The sequence below is a fragment of the Delphinapterus leucas genome, chromosome 7 (assembly GCF_059928025.1).
Source record: "Delphinapterus leucas isolate spDelLeu-1000000601 "Yukka" chromosome 7, BTC_Dleu_Yukka2, whole genome shotgun sequence".
NCBI classification, from domain to species: Eukaryota; Metazoa; Chordata; class Mammalia; order Artiodactyla; family Monodontidae; genus Delphinapterus; species Delphinapterus leucas.
Window position 1 is genome coordinate 82362750 of NC_143135.1, and position 17288 is coordinate 82380037.

The following is a 17288-nucleotide window of genomic DNA, read 5'->3' on the forward strand; positions in this document are numbered from 1 at the left end:
TAAATATCTCCACATCCTCGCCAACACTTGTTATCTCTTGTCTACTTGATGATAGCCATTTTAACAGATGTGCAGTGATACCTCATTGATTTTTTATTTGTATTCACCTGATGACTAGTGATGTCAAGTATCTTCTTATGTACATGTTGGCTATTTGGATGTCTTTTTTGGAGAATGTCTAGTTCCTCTGCTCATTTTTTAAACAGATTTTTTCATCAAATTATATGAGTTCATTATATATTTTTAGATGTTAACCCTAATCCAATATGGTTTGCAAATATTTTCTCCCATTCCACAGGTTGCTTTTTCATTTTGTTAATTGTTTCTTTTGCTGTGCAGAATCTTTTTAGTTTGATGTAGTCCCACTTGTTGATTTTTGGTTTTGTGCTTCCAGTGTCTTATCTAAAAAATCTTTGCCAAGACCAATGTCAAGGAGCTGTTCCCTATGTTTTCTTCTAGGAGTTTTATCATATTAGGTCTTATGTTTAAGTCTTTAACCCACTTTGAGTAAATTTTTCAGAGTGAGGTAAGAGAGGGGTCCAATTTCTTCTTCATGTGGTTATCAAGTTTTTACACCATTTGTTGGAGACTATTCTTTCCTCATTGAGTGTTCTTGGCTCCCTTGTCAAATATTAGTTGACTGAAAATGTGGGAGTTTGTTTCTGTGCTCTTGATTCTATTCCATTGGTCTATGTGTCTATTTTTATGGCAGTACCATACTGTTCTAATTTATTACTATAGGTGTGTAATACAGTATGAAATCAGAAAATGTGATGTCTCCAGCTTTGTTTTTCTTTTTCAAGATTGCTTTGGCTATTTGGAGTCTTTTGTGAATACATACAAATTTTAGGACAGTTCTTTTTCTATTTCTGTGAAAAATGTCACTGGAATTTTGACAGGGATTGCATTGAATCTATAGATGGCTTTGGGTAGTATGTACATTTTAACAAAATTAATTCTTCAGATCCATGAACCCAGCCATCTTTCCATTTATGTGTGTCTTCTTCAGTTTCTTTCATCAAAGTCTTGTAGTTTTCATTGTACAAATCTTATACATCCTTAGTCAAATTTATTCCTAAGTATTTTATTGTTTTTGATGTGCTACTATGAATGTGATAGTTTTCTTTATCTACTTTTCAGCTGTTTTGTTGTTTGTGTATGGTTGTTAGTGCAACTGATTTCTGTATGTTGATTTTATACATGGTACTGATACATTTATACATTTATACTGATAGCCTAATGGAGGTTTCTTTGTAGGTTACAATCAATCCCTGGCTGCTTTTAGAATTTTTCTTTATCTTTGATTTTTGACAGTTTCCTTACAATGTGTCTTGGAGAAGGTCTTTTTGCATTGAAATAATAGGGTGATCTATCAGCTTCATGAACTTGGATGTCCAATTCTCTCCCAGGTTTGGGAAGTTCTCAGCTATTATTTCTTTAAATAAACTTTCTATCCCCTTTGCCCTCTCTTCTCCTTCTGGACTCTGATTATTCTTTGTGCTTTTTATGGAATCCATAGATCACATAGACTTTCTTTGTTCTTTTTCATTCTTTTTTCTTTGTTCTCTTCTAAGTGAGTTATTTCAACATCTATGTCCTCTAACTCATTTATTACGTCTTCATTTGTCCTGCTCTACTGCAGATGCTCTTTATTGTATATTTTACTTCATTCATTGAATTTTTAAGCTTCAGAATTTCTGTTTAGTTCTTTTCATAAATATCTCAATTTGATCATGTATTTTTTTCATGATTTCATTGAAATGTCTTTCTGAGTTTTCTTGTAGCTTGTTGAGTTTCTTTAAAAACAGGTATTTTTAGTTATTTATGTATTAGATCATGCACCTCCATGACCTTGAGCTCAGTATTGGAGAATTATTTTTATCTTTTGATAATAACATTCCCTTGATTTTTTTTTTTTTTTCGGTACGTGGGCCTCTCACTGCTGTGGCCTCTCCCGTCGCGGAGCACAGACTCTGGACGCACAGGCTTAGCGGCCACGGCTCACGGGCCCAGCCGCTCTGTGGTACGTGGGATCCTCCCGGACCAGGGCATGAACCCGTGTCCCCTGCATCGGGAGGCGGACTCTCAACCACTGCGCCACCAGGGAAGTCCCCATTCCCTTGATTTTTTTGATGTTCTTTGTAGTTTTACATTGCTGCTTTCATATTTGACATAGCAGACACCTTAAATCTTTGCTAGTTTCCTTCAGCTGGGTTATTCTATTCATTGCTGCTGTATCTTTTCCAATATGAGACCCCAAGAAAAAAAAACTCTGCGCTTTTCTCTGCCTTTGTATAGGTACATTCTACTCTTCTTGCTCCCTCTTGTGGCAGAATTCTTAAGCTTTGATGTCATATCTGGTTCTTACAACTCACCAGACTGCTACTGGAAGCCTTTCTTTTGTTTTTCAAAAGGTGGCACCATAGCTGAAATTTGTGGTTTCTCCCTTGCCCACAGACCCTGGCCTGTTTTCTGAGTGTATTTCCTGTCTGCTGTAGCTCAATCTTCCCTCTGCACTTTGGAACATGCACAAGAAGCTGCCTCAGTGTGGTGGGTGGTGTGTGTTTACCACTTGTGGCATTGGGGGTGCCTACAGACCTAGTAGGGAGATACTCAGGTAAGGTACTCCCAGAAACTCACAGGTGGGCTTCCTGATGAAGTCTGCAGTGCAGTCTGCAGGAACTGCATCCCTTTAATCCCTTTGATATCGTTATCTTCCTTTTTCTTGATCAGCTCCCTCTTCCCAGTCATGGAGATCTTGCCTCAGTACTCTGGGTGCTGCTGGAGAGAAATGGGTTTACTGCTGTCCTTTTCCCTTGCAAGAAAGGAGGCCACTGCTTGATAGGCCATCCCCATGTGGTGTTGCATGGGATGCGGGGGTGGGAGTGGGGACAGCACTGTTAAAATTCTTACCATCTTCACTGCATTCTATAACTCATATACATTTTTTTCTCCAATGGTGTGCTAGAATTTCCCCTTAAGAGGCTGGACTTCTACAGTTTCTCCTCATTTGTGGGTATCTTACCAGGTCAGCACTCTCCAGGTTCTTTTCCTGACCTTGGCAACAGGGGTTGAGACAGGTTGGCTACTTTGCCAGTTCCACAGCCTGAACAATCTGTCTGCCTGGTTTGGATGCACAAATGGGCAAGACTTCTCCTAGGTCCCTTGTCATGTAATGTTGGATCCCACAACTCCCAGAAAATGTGCTTTTGTTCATGGAAGGGTGTCTAATTCTTGGTTGAAAAGGGGACAAAAAGTAGAAACATCTTACATCACCATGATGCTGATATCACTCATACATAGTGTTTGAGGTATGCCAGCCATTGTTCTAAACATTTTGCATATATTAATGCATTTAGTCCTATAAGATATGTGATATTATCACCATTTAAAGTTAAGGAAACTGAAGAACAGATAGGATAAATGACTTGCCCGGTGTTGGCAGGGATTCTTATCCACATCTAATCATGTATTTAAAATAAGGACAACCAAATTACACAAATTACACAATTACATGTGAAGATGCAATAGAACAGAGAGACTTATGAATAAATATCAATTAAATAGTAATTTGTTATTGTTCTCTTGGAGAAGAATTTAATATTAAAACAAAATGATTTTATTCAACCTTCTGATTCATAATGTCATTTCTTATAATTTATTCCAAAGAAATAATTCAAAACTTAAGTCATTAAAAAGTTCTGTACAAAGACATTACAACATGTTTGCACAGGGAGCTGAGTAGGCAGGGCTATGTAGTTGCAGTAATTCCTAAAAAAAAAAAACCTCAAAAATTGATAAATTGTTAAAGAGATTGGAGATGTCATTGTAATGAAACTTATATTTCCATTAAAATGATATGTTTCAGGGACTTCCCTGGAAGTCCAGTGGTAAAGGATCTGCCTTACAATGCAGGAGATGCAGGTTTGATCCCTGGTCAGGAGCTAAGATCCCTCACGCCGCGGGGCAACTAAGCCTGCGTGCCACAACTACTGAGCCCGTGTGCCTCAACTAGAGCCTGTGTGCCACAAACTACAAAGGCCACGTGCTCTGGAGCCTGCATGCCACAACTATAGAGCCCACACACCCTTGAGCCCATGCACCACAACTAGAGAGAAGCCTGTGCACTACAACGAAGAGCCCACATGCCACAACGAAAGATCCCACATGCCTCAAAGAAGATCCCGCGTGCTGCAGCTAAGACCCGATTCAGCGAAAAATAAAAATAAAATAAATAAATAATAAAGACAATTTAAAAATGATAGGTTTCAAAAATATAAAGCAGTACTGAGAAGTATTTGTGAAATAACATTAAGTGAAAGGACAAAATTGAATTTTTTTTGGAGTATAGTTGATTCATAATGTTGTGTTAGTTTCAGGTGTACAGCGAAGTGCATCTGTAATACATATACATGTCCATTCTTTTTTTTAAGATTCTTTTCCCATATAGGCCATTACAGAGTATTGAGTAGAGTTCCCTGTGCTATGCAGTAGTTCCTTATTAGTTATCTATTTTATATACAGCAGTGTGTATATATCAATCCAAATATTCCAATTTATCCCTCCCCCCACGCCCCCCTTATCACCTGGTAACCATATTGTGTTGTCTACATCTGTAACTCTATTTCTGTTTTGTAGATAATTTCATTTGTACCCTTTTTCTCAGATTCCACATATAAGCAATATCATATGATATTTGGCTTTCTCTGAATGACTTACTTCACTCAGAATAACAATCTCTAGGTCCATCCATATTGCTGCAAATGACATTATTTTGTTCTTTTTTATGGCTGAGTAATATTCCATTGTATATATTACCACATTTTCTTTTTTTCTTTTTTAACATCTTTATTGGAGTATAATTGCTTTACAATGGTGTGTAGGTTTCTGCTTTATAACAAAGTGAATCAGTTATACATATACATATATCCCCATATCTCTTCCCCCTTGCATCTCTCTCCCTCCCACCCACACCCCCTATCCCACCCCTATAGGTGGTCACAAAGCACTGAGCTGATCTCCCTGTGCTATGCGGATGCTTCCCACTAGCTATCTATTTTACATTTGGTAGTGTTTATATGTCCATGCCACTCTCTCACTTTGTCCCAGCTTACCCTTCACCCTCCCCATATCCTCAAGTCCATTCTTTAGTAGGTCTGTGTCTTTATTCCCATCTTACCCGAAGGTTCTTCATGACCATGTTTTTTTAGATTCCATATATATTTGGGATTAGCATACGGTGTTTGTTTTTCTCTTTCTAATTTACTGCACTCTGTGTGACAGACTCTAGGTCCATCCACCTCACTACAAATAACTCAATTTCGTTTTGTTTTATGGTTGAGTAATACCACATTTTCTTTATCCATTCCTCTGTTGATGGACATTTAGTTTGTGTCCATGTCCTGGCTATTGTAAATAGTTCTTCAGTGAACATTGGGGTGCATGTATCTTTTCGAATTATAGTTTTATTTGGATATATGCCCAGGAGTGGGATTGCTGGATCATATGGTAACTCTATTTTTAGATCTTTAAAGAACTCCATAATGTTCTCCACAGTAGCTGTACCAGTTTACATTCCCAGCAACAGTGTAGGAGGGTTCCCTTTTCTGCACACCCTCTCCACCACTGATTGTTAGTAGATTTTTTGATGATGGCCATTCTGAAGGGGGTGAGGTGATACCTAATTGTGGTTTTGACTTGCACTTCTCTAATAATTAGTGACGTTGAGCATCTTTTCATGTACTTTTAACCATCTGTATGTCTTCTTTGGAGAAAAGTCTATTTAGATTATCTGCCTATTTTTTGACTTGCTTGTTTGTTTTTTTGATATTGAGATGCATAAGCTATTTGTATATTTTGGAGATCAATCCCTTGTTGGTCACTTTGTTTGCAAATATTTTCTCCCATTCTGAGGGTTGTCTTTTCATTTTGTTTATGTTTTCCTTTGCTGTGCAAAACCTTTTAAGTTTAATTAGGCCCCATTTGTTTATTTTTGTTTTCATTACTCTAGGAGGTGGATCAAAAAAAGATCTTGTTGTGATTTATGTCAGAGAGTGTTCTGTGAATGTTTTCCTCTTAAATTTTTATAGTATCCAGTCTTACATTTAGGTCTTTAATCCATTTTGAGTTTATTTTTCTTTATGCTGTTAGGGAGTATTCTAATTTCACTCTTTTATATGTAACTGTCCAGTTTTCCCAGCACCACTTATCAGAGAGACTGTCTTTTCTTCATTGTATATTCTTGCCTCCTTTGTCATAGATTAGGTGACCATATGTGCCTGGGTTTATCTCTGGACTTTCATTTTCCATTGATCTATATTTCTGTTTTTGTGCCAGTACCATATTGTCTTGATTACTGTAGCTTTGTAGTATAGTCTGAAGTCAGGGAGCCTGATTCCTCCAGCTGTGTTTTTCTTTATCAATATTGTTTTGGCTATTCATGGACTTTTGTGTTTCCATACAAATTGTAAAGTTTTTTTGTTCTAATTCTGTGAAAAATGCCATAGGTAATTTGATAGGGATTGCATTGAATCTGTAGACTGCTTTAGGTAGTATAATCATTTACAATATTGATTCTTCCAATCCAAGAACGTGGTATATTTCTCTATCTGTTTGTGTCATCTTTTATTTCTTTCATCAGTATCTTATAGTTTTCTGAATACAGGTCTTTTGCCTCCATAGGTAGGTTTATGCCTAGGTATTTTATTCTTTTTGTTGGGACAGTAAATGGGATTGTTTCCTTGATTCCTCTTTCTGATCTTTCATTGTTAGTGTATAAGAATACAAAAGATTTCTGTGTATTAATTTTGTGTACTGCAACTTTTCCAAATTCATTGATTAGCTCTAGTAATGGCATCTTTAGGGTTTCCTATGTATGTGTCATCTGCAAACAGTGAGAGCTTTACATCTTCTTTTAAATTTGGATTCATTTTATGTATTTTTCTTCTCTGATTGCCATGGCTAAGACTTCCAATACTATGCTGAATAACAGTGGTGAGAGTGGACATCCTTGTCTTGTTCCTGCTGTAGAGGAAATGCTTGCAGTTTTTCACCATTGAGAATGATGTTTGCTGTGGGTTTGCCATATATGGCCTTTATTATGTTAAGGAAGATTCCCTCTATGCCTTCTCTATGGAGAGTTTTTACCATAAATGTTGTTGAATTTGTCAAAAGCTTTTTCTGCATCTATTAAGATAATCATACGGTTTTCATTCTTCAATTTGTCGATGTAGTGTATCACACTGATTGATTTGCCAATATTGAAGAATTCTGTTAACCCTGGGATAAATCCCACTTGATCATGTTGTATCATCCTTTTAATGTGTTGTTGGAATCAGTTTGCTAGTATTTTGTTGAGGATTTTTGCATCTATGTTCATTGGTGATATTGGCCTGTGATTTTCTTTATTGTGATATCTTTGTCTGGTTTTGGGATCAGGGTGATGGTGGCCTTGTAGAATGATCTTGGGAGTGTTCCTTCCACTGCAATTTTTTTGGAAGACTTTCAGGAAGATAGGTGTTAACTCTTCTCTAAATGTTTGATAGAATTTGCCTGTGAAGCCATCTGGTCCTGGACTTTTGTTTGTTGAAAGATTTTTAATCACAGTTTCAATTTCAGTAATTGTGAAATTATTGTATTTACAGTGATTGTGTTCATATATTCTATTTCTTCCTGGTTCAGTCTTGGAAGGTTTTACCTTTCTCAGAATTTGTCCATTTCTTCTAGGTTGTCCATTATTTTGGCATATGTTTGCTTGTAGTAATGTCTTATAGTCCTTGTATATCTGTGGTGTCAGTTATAACTACCGCTTTTTCACTTCTAATCTTTGATTTGAGTCCTCTCCCTTTTTTTCCTTGATGAGTCTTAGTAAAGTTTTATTAGTTTGGTTTATCTTCTAAAAGAACCAGCTTTTAGTTTCATTGATCTTTGCTATTGTTTTTTTCTTCTCTATTTCATTTATTTCTGCTCTGATCTTTATGATTTCTTTCCTTCTACTAACTTTGTGTTTTGTTTGTTCTTCTTTCTCTAGTTGCTTTTAGGTGTAATGATAGGTTGTTTATTAGAGATTTTTCTTTTTTTTGAGGTAAGATTGTATTCTTATAAGCTTCCCTCTTAGAACTGCTTTTACTGTGTCACATAGGTTTTGGATCACTGGGATTTTGTTACCATTTGTCTCTAGGTATTTTTTTTACTTCCTCTTTGATTTCTTAAGTGATCAATTGATTATTTAGTAACATATTTTTTAGCCTCCATGTGTTTGTGCTTTTAACTCTTTTTTTTCCTGTAATTGATTTATAATCTCATAGTGTTGTGGTCAGAAAAGATGCTTGATATGGTTTCAATTTTCTTAAATTTACCCAGGCTTGATTTGTGAGCCAAGATGTGATTATCCTGGAGGATATTCCATGTGCACTTCAGAAGAAATTGTATTGTTGCTTTCGGATGGAATGTCTTATAAATATCAATTAAGTCTATCTGGTCTAATGTGTCATTTAAGGCTTCTGTTTCCTTATTAATTTTCTGTCTGGATGATCTGTCCATTGGTGTAAGTGGGGTGTTAAAGTTCCCCACTATTTTTTTGTTACTGTTGATTTCCCCTTTTATGACTGTTAGAATTTGCCTTTGTATTGAGGTGCTCACTATGTGGGGTGCATATATATTTACAATTGTTATATTTTCTTCTTGGATTGATCCCTTGATCATTATGTAGTGTCCTTCCTTGTCTCTTGTAACAGTCTTTATTTTAAAGACTATTTTATCTGATATGAGTATTGCATGGAGTATCTATTTCCATCCCCTCACTTTCAGTCTGTATGTGTCCCTAGGTCAGAAGTGGGTCTCTAGTAGATAGCATATATACGGGTCTTGTTTTTGTATCCCTTCAGCCAGTCTGTGTCTTGGTTGGAGCATTTAAACCATTTACATTTAAGATAGTCATCAATATGTATGTTCCTCTTGACATTTTCTTAATTGTTTTGGGTTTGTTTCTGTAGATCTTTTTTCTTCCCTTCCTCTTTTGTTCTCTTCTCCTGTGTTTCTCACCTAAGGAAGTTCCTTTAGCACTTGTTTTAAAGCTGGTTTGGTGGTGCTGAATTCTCTTAGCTTTTGCTTGTCTCTGAAGCTTGTGATTTCTCCATCAAATCTGAATGAGAGCTTTGCTGTGTAAATTATTCTTGGTTGTAGGTTTTTCCTTTTCAATATATCCTGCCACTCCTTCTGGCCTGTAGAGTTTCTTCTTTAAAAACAGCTGATAACTTTATGGGGATTCCCTTGTATCTTATTTGTTGCTTTTCCCTTGCTGCTTTTAATATTTTTCTTTGTATTTAATTTTTGTTAGTTTGATTAATTTGTGTCTCAGCATGTTCCTTGTTGGATTTATCCTGTATGGGACTCTCTGCACTTCCTGGATGTAGATAACTATTTCCTTTCCCATGTTAGGGAAGTTTCCTAATATAATTCCTTCAAATATTCTCTCAGTCTCTTTCTCTTTCTCTTCTTCCTCTGGGACCCCTATAATTCTAATGTTGGTGTGTTTTTCTTGTCCCAGAGGTCTCTGAGATTGTCCTCATTTCTTTTCATTCTTTTTTCTTTATTCTGTTCCATGGCAGTGATTTCCACCATTCTATCTTCCAGCTTACTTAGCCTTTCTTCTGCCTCAGTTATTCTGCTATTGATTCCTTCTAGTGTATTTTGATTTCAGTTATTGTATTTTTTATCACTGTTTGTTCTTTAGTTCTTCTAGGTCCTTGTTAAACATTTCTTGTATCTTCTGGATCCCTGCCTCCATTCTTTTTCAGAGATGTTGGATCATCTTTACTATCATTGCTCTGAATTCTTTTTCAGGTAGATTGCCTGTCTCCTCTTCATTTTCTTGGTCTTACAGGTTTTTACCTTGCTCCTTCTTCTGCAGCATATTTCTTTGTTGTCTTACTTTTTCTGCTGTGTTTGTGGTGTCCTTTCCACAGGCTGCAGGGTTGTAGTTCCTCTTGCTTCTGGTGTCTGCCCCTGGTGGGTGAGCTTGGTCCCAGGGATTGTGTAGGCCTCCTGGTGGGAGGGACTGGGGGCTGCCCCCTGGTGGGTGGAGCTGAGTCTTGTCCCTCTGGTGAGCAGGGCCATGTCAAGTGGTGTGTTTTGGTGTGCCTGTGAGCTCAGCATGACTTTAGCCAGCTTCTCTGCTGATGGGTTGGGCTGTGTTCCTGTGTTTCTGGTTGTTTGGCCTGAGGTGTTCTAGCACTGGAATTTGCAGGCAGTTGGTTGCAGCTGGGTCATAGTGCCAAGATGGGGACCTCCAGGAGAGCTCATGCTAATTAATATTCCCTGAGGCCGGGAATTCCCTAGCAGTCCAGTGGCCAGGACTCGGTGCTCCCCCTTGGGAGCTCAGGTTCAGCCCCCAGCAGGGGAACCTAGATGCCACAAGCTTTGTGGCACAGCCAAAACAAAACATTCAAACAAACAAAAACCAAGACAAACAATAAAAACAAAAAACAAGACAGAAAAAAAGTAAACAATGAAACAAAAAAAACAGAAACCAAAACAAACAATAAAAACAAAACTAACAAAAACAAAAAATAGAAAAACCCAAACAAAAAAGCAAAGAAAACAAAAACAACAACAACCAAAAAACCTCCCCAAACCAAACCCCCCAAAAACAAAAAATAATATAAAAATAAAGAAATAAAATATATATTTAAAAATGTAAGAAATAAAAATAATAAATGAATAAGTTAAAAACTTCCCTGGGTCCTCTGCTATCAGTGTTCTTGCCCCCACAGTGAGCCACAGCCAACCCCTGCCTCCCTTGAAGGCCCTCCAAGACCTCTTATTAGGTCTCTGGACCCACTGTGGGCACTGTAGGGGCAGATCAGACTCTGACCTGGCCCTACTTTCATGTACACGTGCCCACAAAGTCTACAGTTGCTAAAGCTAGACCAGTCTCAGTTGAGGAAGCACGCATTGTCCATTCAGATGTTCTGCAGGTGCTGGGTTTACCAAGGTGATCACAGTGGTTTAATCTGCAGCATGTGCAGGTGCAGTGAGAGATTTCAGCTCTTCTTCCTTAGCCCTGGGGCTCAGCTTTGGTTTTGGTCCCACCTCTGCATGTGGGTCACTCTCAGGCGTCTGCTCCCCACCCAGGAGAGATAAGGTGAAGGCAGGGACTGGGAGCATGATGGCCCATTTTAGTGGGATGGGGCATGCAGCTACTGACTGGGTCACTCTTGCTTGCTTAGGTGGGGGCAAAAGGTGGTGACTGACTGGTGCATGAGTGCTTGCTTTGGTGGGAGTCCCTCTCATTGCCCATGGAGCAGGGGCTGGTGTGTGAGGAGAGAGACCTCAATGGTGGCCCTGCCCTTCGTGCGCCACTCAGCACTGATGCCTTCCATTGCAGTCCATGCTTCCTCCAGGAGCATTCCTGACTGTGGAGCCCCTCGTTCCCATCCCCTCAGGCTGTCTCCATGCAGCCAACAGCAGTCCTCTACTTGGGTCTGCTCTCCAAATCCCATGTTTCAGCACCCCACCCCCGCCAGCACTGGCAGACCCCTGTCTCAGGCTGGGGTGCCCAAAACTGTGGCACAGACTGTCCGTCAAATTCTCTCTCTGTCCTACCTGCCACAGGCCCACTGCTACAATTTCCTCCGATAGCCCTCAAAGCTTCCCTCCATCTCAGCTGATCCAGCTGCCAGTGAGGGGGCCTCTCCAGTTATGTTAACCTCTCATCTCCTTCAGCTCCTCTGCAAGAGGAGGAGCTAATCTTGTTTCCTCTTTTCTTTTTCTTCCTTTTCTCTCTTTTGTCCTACCCAGTTACACGAGGATCTTTTCTTGTCCTTTTAGGTGTCTGAGGTCCTCTGCTAGTGCTCAGCAGGTGCTCTGTGTGAATTGTTCCACTTGTAGATGCATTCTTGATATACTTGTGGGGATAAGTGAACCCCAGGTCCTCCTATTCTGCCATCTTGACCCAAACTCTGCATGACTCTTCCAGAGTACCATTTTTAAGTGTACTCTTCTTAGAACTATTTTAAACCTATATGTACCAAAAAATAAATATTGGTAAGCAGAGACAGTAGTTATTCCATAATGGAGACAAAATGATAGATTCCTTTTAAATATTTTACATTTCTGAAAAAATAAATTCACTTTTTGATGCACTTACAAACATAAAAGAAAATTAACACTACGGCTTTATTTTTAATTTACCAAATTATCAAACCCATTACCTTCTGCCTTTTCTGCATTAGATTCCAAAGCCTACTGGGATGTATAAAGAATGAGCAGTTTCTTGTGAATATTTATAGGATTAATCTATTATACTTCATCTAATATTTTAGTTATAGTACATTTAAGTGCTGACAATGCTTTTCTGTAAGAAATAAAATAAAATAAAATTACTAGTACTTAATTGATTTTGCACAAATACTCAAAACAGTAAAGAAGAGGACCAAAAACTTCACTGATATTTTATAATTATAAATATATCTTTATCTAATTTATTTCAAAATCTTACAGATATCTCCAGGTCTGTAAATATAATAAATACTTATTCAATACAACTTAACATGTAATACTTGTTTAAAAAGACACGTTTACTTTCTTCATTCAGTGAGTGTCTATAATACACAACACTCTCTGGCAGCCACCAAAGAAATAATTCTTTCCCCGTAAGTTTTTATTAATCAATTTATAACTTAATTAACTATTTAATTACAATTGCAGGGAATGCTAATAAAAATTATAGGTTCTATGAGAGCTTGCAAAATGTTTGCTGAATTTAGGGATCAGGAAAGATATCCTCAAGATAGTAACTGATCTGAGTAATGAAAAGTGACTAAGAGGCCACTAGGTGAGTGAATAGTGGTTAAGTGCAGAGGAACATTTCAGACTGAGGGAGTAGGTGGCAAAGGCCCCACAGAAAGAAAAATGGCCAGTGTGGTCAAAGTCCACAGAGAAGTGGCTGTATAGGCCAGAAGATGGAAGACTTGTTAAACCTTGCTAGGAACTTGGTCTTCATCTTAATGTAGAAGCTTCTGAAGGACTTTGAAAGAAAATGAACAAATTTACATTTTTAAAGATCACCCTGAATCTGGTGTAGAGAAAGGATTGAAGGAAGATATGGATGATTGCTGGGAGTTTCTTAAGTAGTCTAAGAAAGATATGAATGGGTAGAGAAAACCCCTTTAACAACTGCAACAAAGAAGATTAAATATTTTGGAACAAGCTTAAAAAGAAATACGTGCTACCTCTATAAGGAAAACTTTAAAACATACCTGAAAGAAGTAAAAGTATACTTGAACAAGTAAAGAGACATCCCCTCTTCCTGTATGAGACTATTCAACATTATAAAGATGTCAGTTCTCCCTTAATTAACTTATAAAATTAGCTGAATCTTAATCAAGATATTAGCAGGCTTTTTTATGGTGTAGAAAATAATAATAAAGTTAATAATAAAGTTCATATGGAAAAACAAACATACAAGAAGAGGCAGGAAAACACTGAAAAAGAAAATCTATGAAAGGATATTAGCCCTGCCAGATAGAAAGCTATAAAGATATACTTCAAAGTAGCTGCAATTAAAATAGTGTGGTACTGGCACATGAATAGATAAAGAGAAGAGAGGAACAGAATGGAAAACCCAGAAGTAGATTCAAATACATAAGGAAGCTTATTATATGATCAAGGTAATCTGTGGGGCATCAATGAGGCAAAGGTGGACTTTTTAATTAATGGTTGTAGAACAACTGGGTGGCCATTTGGAAAAAAATAAAATTTGATAAATATCACACACCATATACCAAAATAAACTCCAAATTGATCAGGAATGCAAATATAAAAAATGAAAACAAGAACTAGTAGAACAGTGGTATGAATTTCTCTTTATCCTCACAATAAGAAAATACTTTCTATTTCACAAACTCTAGAGGAAATGAAAGAAAACATTGATAAATTTGACTACGTGAAAGTGAAAGTTTAAAAAAAGAAGCTAAGACAATAACGTAAGCAATATCACAGACAATTTATTAACTGCGAGAAAACATTTGCAATGTGTAACACAAGAGCCAATATCCCTAATACATAAAGAACTCTTAAAACTGAAGAAAAAGGAATCAAAAACCCAATGGCAAAATAAGAAAAAGACTTAAGCAGCCATTCACAGAGACAGAAAAAGCATATTTGTTAAAAATATTGCCAATGATACAAATGAAAAGACCGTAGGCCCACCACCACTGCTGCCCTACTGATATACTCTATTACCAAAGATGGCTTAGAGAAGATTAGCAAAGGTGTTTAGCTGGTGGAAATCAGAAGAGGTGTAATGTTAACTATAGGTGCTGTAATTGCTGAACTTAGGACACAGTCTAAACTTGTACCAACCCTTTAAGAAATTGCTGATTGCTAAGATTTCTGCAAACAAAGAAATTGGCAATACAATTTCCAATGCAATGAAAAAGATTGGAATAAATGGTGTAGACATGTTAAAGGATAGAAAACCCCCGAATGATGAACTAGAAATTATTAAATTATTAAGTTGAAGTTTATATTTCTTCATATTTTGTATACATCAAAAGATCAGAAATGTGTATTTCAGGATGCCTGTATTCTACTGAGTGAAAAGAAAGTGTCTAGTCTATTATACTGGCCCTTGAAATTGCCAATGTTCATTGTAGCCCTTGATAATAATTGCTGAAGATGTTGATGGAGAGGCTCTAAATACACTCCTTTTGAATAGGCTAAAAGCTGGTCTTCAGATTGTAGCAGTCAAAGCTCCAGGTGTTTGTGACAATAGAAAAAAACCTGTTTAAAAACATGGCTATTGCTACTGGTGGTTCAGTGTTCAGAGAAGAGAGATTGACCCTAAATCATGATGATGATGATTTTCAGACTCATGACTTAGGAAAAGTTGGAGAGGTCGTTATGACCGAAGATGAAGTTCTGCTCTTAAAAGGAAAAAGTTAGCAGTCTCAAATTGAAAAACATATTCAAGAAATCAATGAGCAGTCAGATATCATAATTAAAGAATGTGAAAAGGAAAAACTGAGTGGACTTTAGCAAAATTTTCAGTAGAATAGCTGTGCTGAAGGTTAATTAAACAAGTTATGCTGCAGTGAATGAAAAAATATTTACAGATGGCCTTGATGTTCCATGAGTTGCTGTTAAACAAAGCATTGTTCTGGGAGGGGGTTGTGTTCTGCTTTGCTACATTTCAGCCTTAGACTCACTAATTACAGCTAATGAAGATTTTAAAAAATGATACAGAAATTATTAAAAGAACACTCAAAATTCTTGTACTGATCATTGTTAAGAATGTAGATGTTGAAAGATTATTGATAATTGAGAAAATTATGCTAAATTCCTCAGAAGTTGGTTATGATGCTATGCTTGGAGCTTTTGTGAATATGGTGCAGAAGGGAATTACTGATCCAACTAAGGTTGTAAGAACTTCTTTATTGGATGCTAAAGAAGAGAAAGATCCTGGAAATCAGTGGAATGGGTGGTATAGGGGGTGATAAGTTCTAATTCCTAGAACAGTGCTTCACCATTACTAATGAACTATGACAGGATGCTTGAGACAATGTTTCTCACCAATAATTTCAGAGAAGTCAGTTGAAGAAAATGAAGAAAAGGCTGTCTGATATTTAGGAAACTCACTATAATCCTCAATTACTAGTTTCAGTTGACAATATATAATGATTTTCATTGTCCATGCTTATAGATCATTTATTTTGTATTTTTAAATAAAAAGTCATTTGTACAATCATGAAAAAAAGGATATGTGAAAGAGTACCGATAGTATGTGATCCTTTATGTAAGAAAAAAGGGCAATGAAAAAAACACATTTATCCACTAATCTCTTCAAAAGAAATATCAGAAAGATAAATCAGAAAATAATATAATGTGGGTAGGAATGGAAATGAAAGAATGTAAAAGGGATGATACTTCTTTAAGTATACTTTTCTGTGTAGCACTGTCTTATAGGATGTACCCTCAAACAAAAATATATGACAAAACCAGGATGTAGGTGGAGCCCAAAATGGAATACAAAAAATAATAATACTACAAAAATACCTAACTATGTTACAAATGAATGGCATAACCATACTTGAAGGAGATAGAGGAAAAAATAATTCACTTAGTAATTTGCGGAAACAATATTTTGATTGTATACCATACACAAATATATACTACTGTCGGCTTAAAAAATATTCACAACCTAAAAGTTGAGAGTTATGTTCTATTTGGTGGGAATTTTTAGGACTTCAATCCTGGGAGGCAGCATCTCAAGTAACCCTGAGAGAACTGCTTCAAGGAGGCAAGGAGGGAAACCAGGTAATATATTATAAAAGTTTTGCAACAAAGGGCAGGTAGTCTGGATGTCAAAAGATTATTGTTAATTAAAGAAAACGATATCTCAAGTTAAGTAATTTAGCGCTTTCCTATGTATGGGAAGATGCAAGAGTCTGGGCTCACTGAAATCATTCCTCATGATATGTATCTCAGCTACCTGGGACCACTATCCTGTATTTTCATATCCTGAGTTTCCTCAGGGCTCACCAGCTCACCGTTGGCAGTGGCTGCAATCGCTGATGACTGTGACATCCTTTGTTTACTGATATGGCAGTCAGTATTCCATTTATCAGCCACATTGTTAAGCAAACATCAGTTTATTTATTTGAAGATCATAAATATCAATATAGTGAATCATTGCTAAAGCAGACAGATTATTGTCAAAGTATACACAATACACCTCTGACCTGTGTAACTCAAATTTATTCACTCAAAACAACTCAAAACAACATTCTAAAAATAAAATTATGAAGAGAAGAAAAATTATTCCTTCATGTGTTACAGCATACTTGTGTTTTAGTCTGTCCAAACTTTTTCTCATTATATAGAATTTGATTTATATGGATTTCATCTATACATTCCCTTTGGGGAAAAAAACTGAAAATGAATAAAATAGCAGCCACTCTTTGAAAATATCAATAAAATACACTTCTTTAACTCGGAACACTATTTCTATGAGAGCGACTTTAAGAAGATATTACAGGGATGGCGATATAGGAAAGAGAGGTTATTTCATGAAATGAATATTGATTAAGCATGTTCCATACATTACAGGCAATTTTGTTGATATAATCTTTTTAAGATGAGGCATCAGTCCTTAAGGATTTGGAACTATATAGTCCTTGAGGCTTAATTCTATTCTGGCTCAGCAATTTACTAAAGCTGTACTATTGGACAAGTTTAAAACCTCTCTAAACTGCTGTTTCACCCTCATAAAATGGGGATACCACAAC

The 17288-nt window shown here is 36.8% G+C and overlaps 1 pseudogene; it reads left to right on the top strand.

Annotated features, from left to right (window-relative positions):
* Nucleotides 1-16755, top strand: part of LOC111167566 (60 kDa heat shock protein, mitochondrial pseudogene) — a 112677-nt pseudogene extending 95922 nt beyond the window's left edge.
* Nucleotides 16756-17288: the final 533 nt, after the last annotated feature.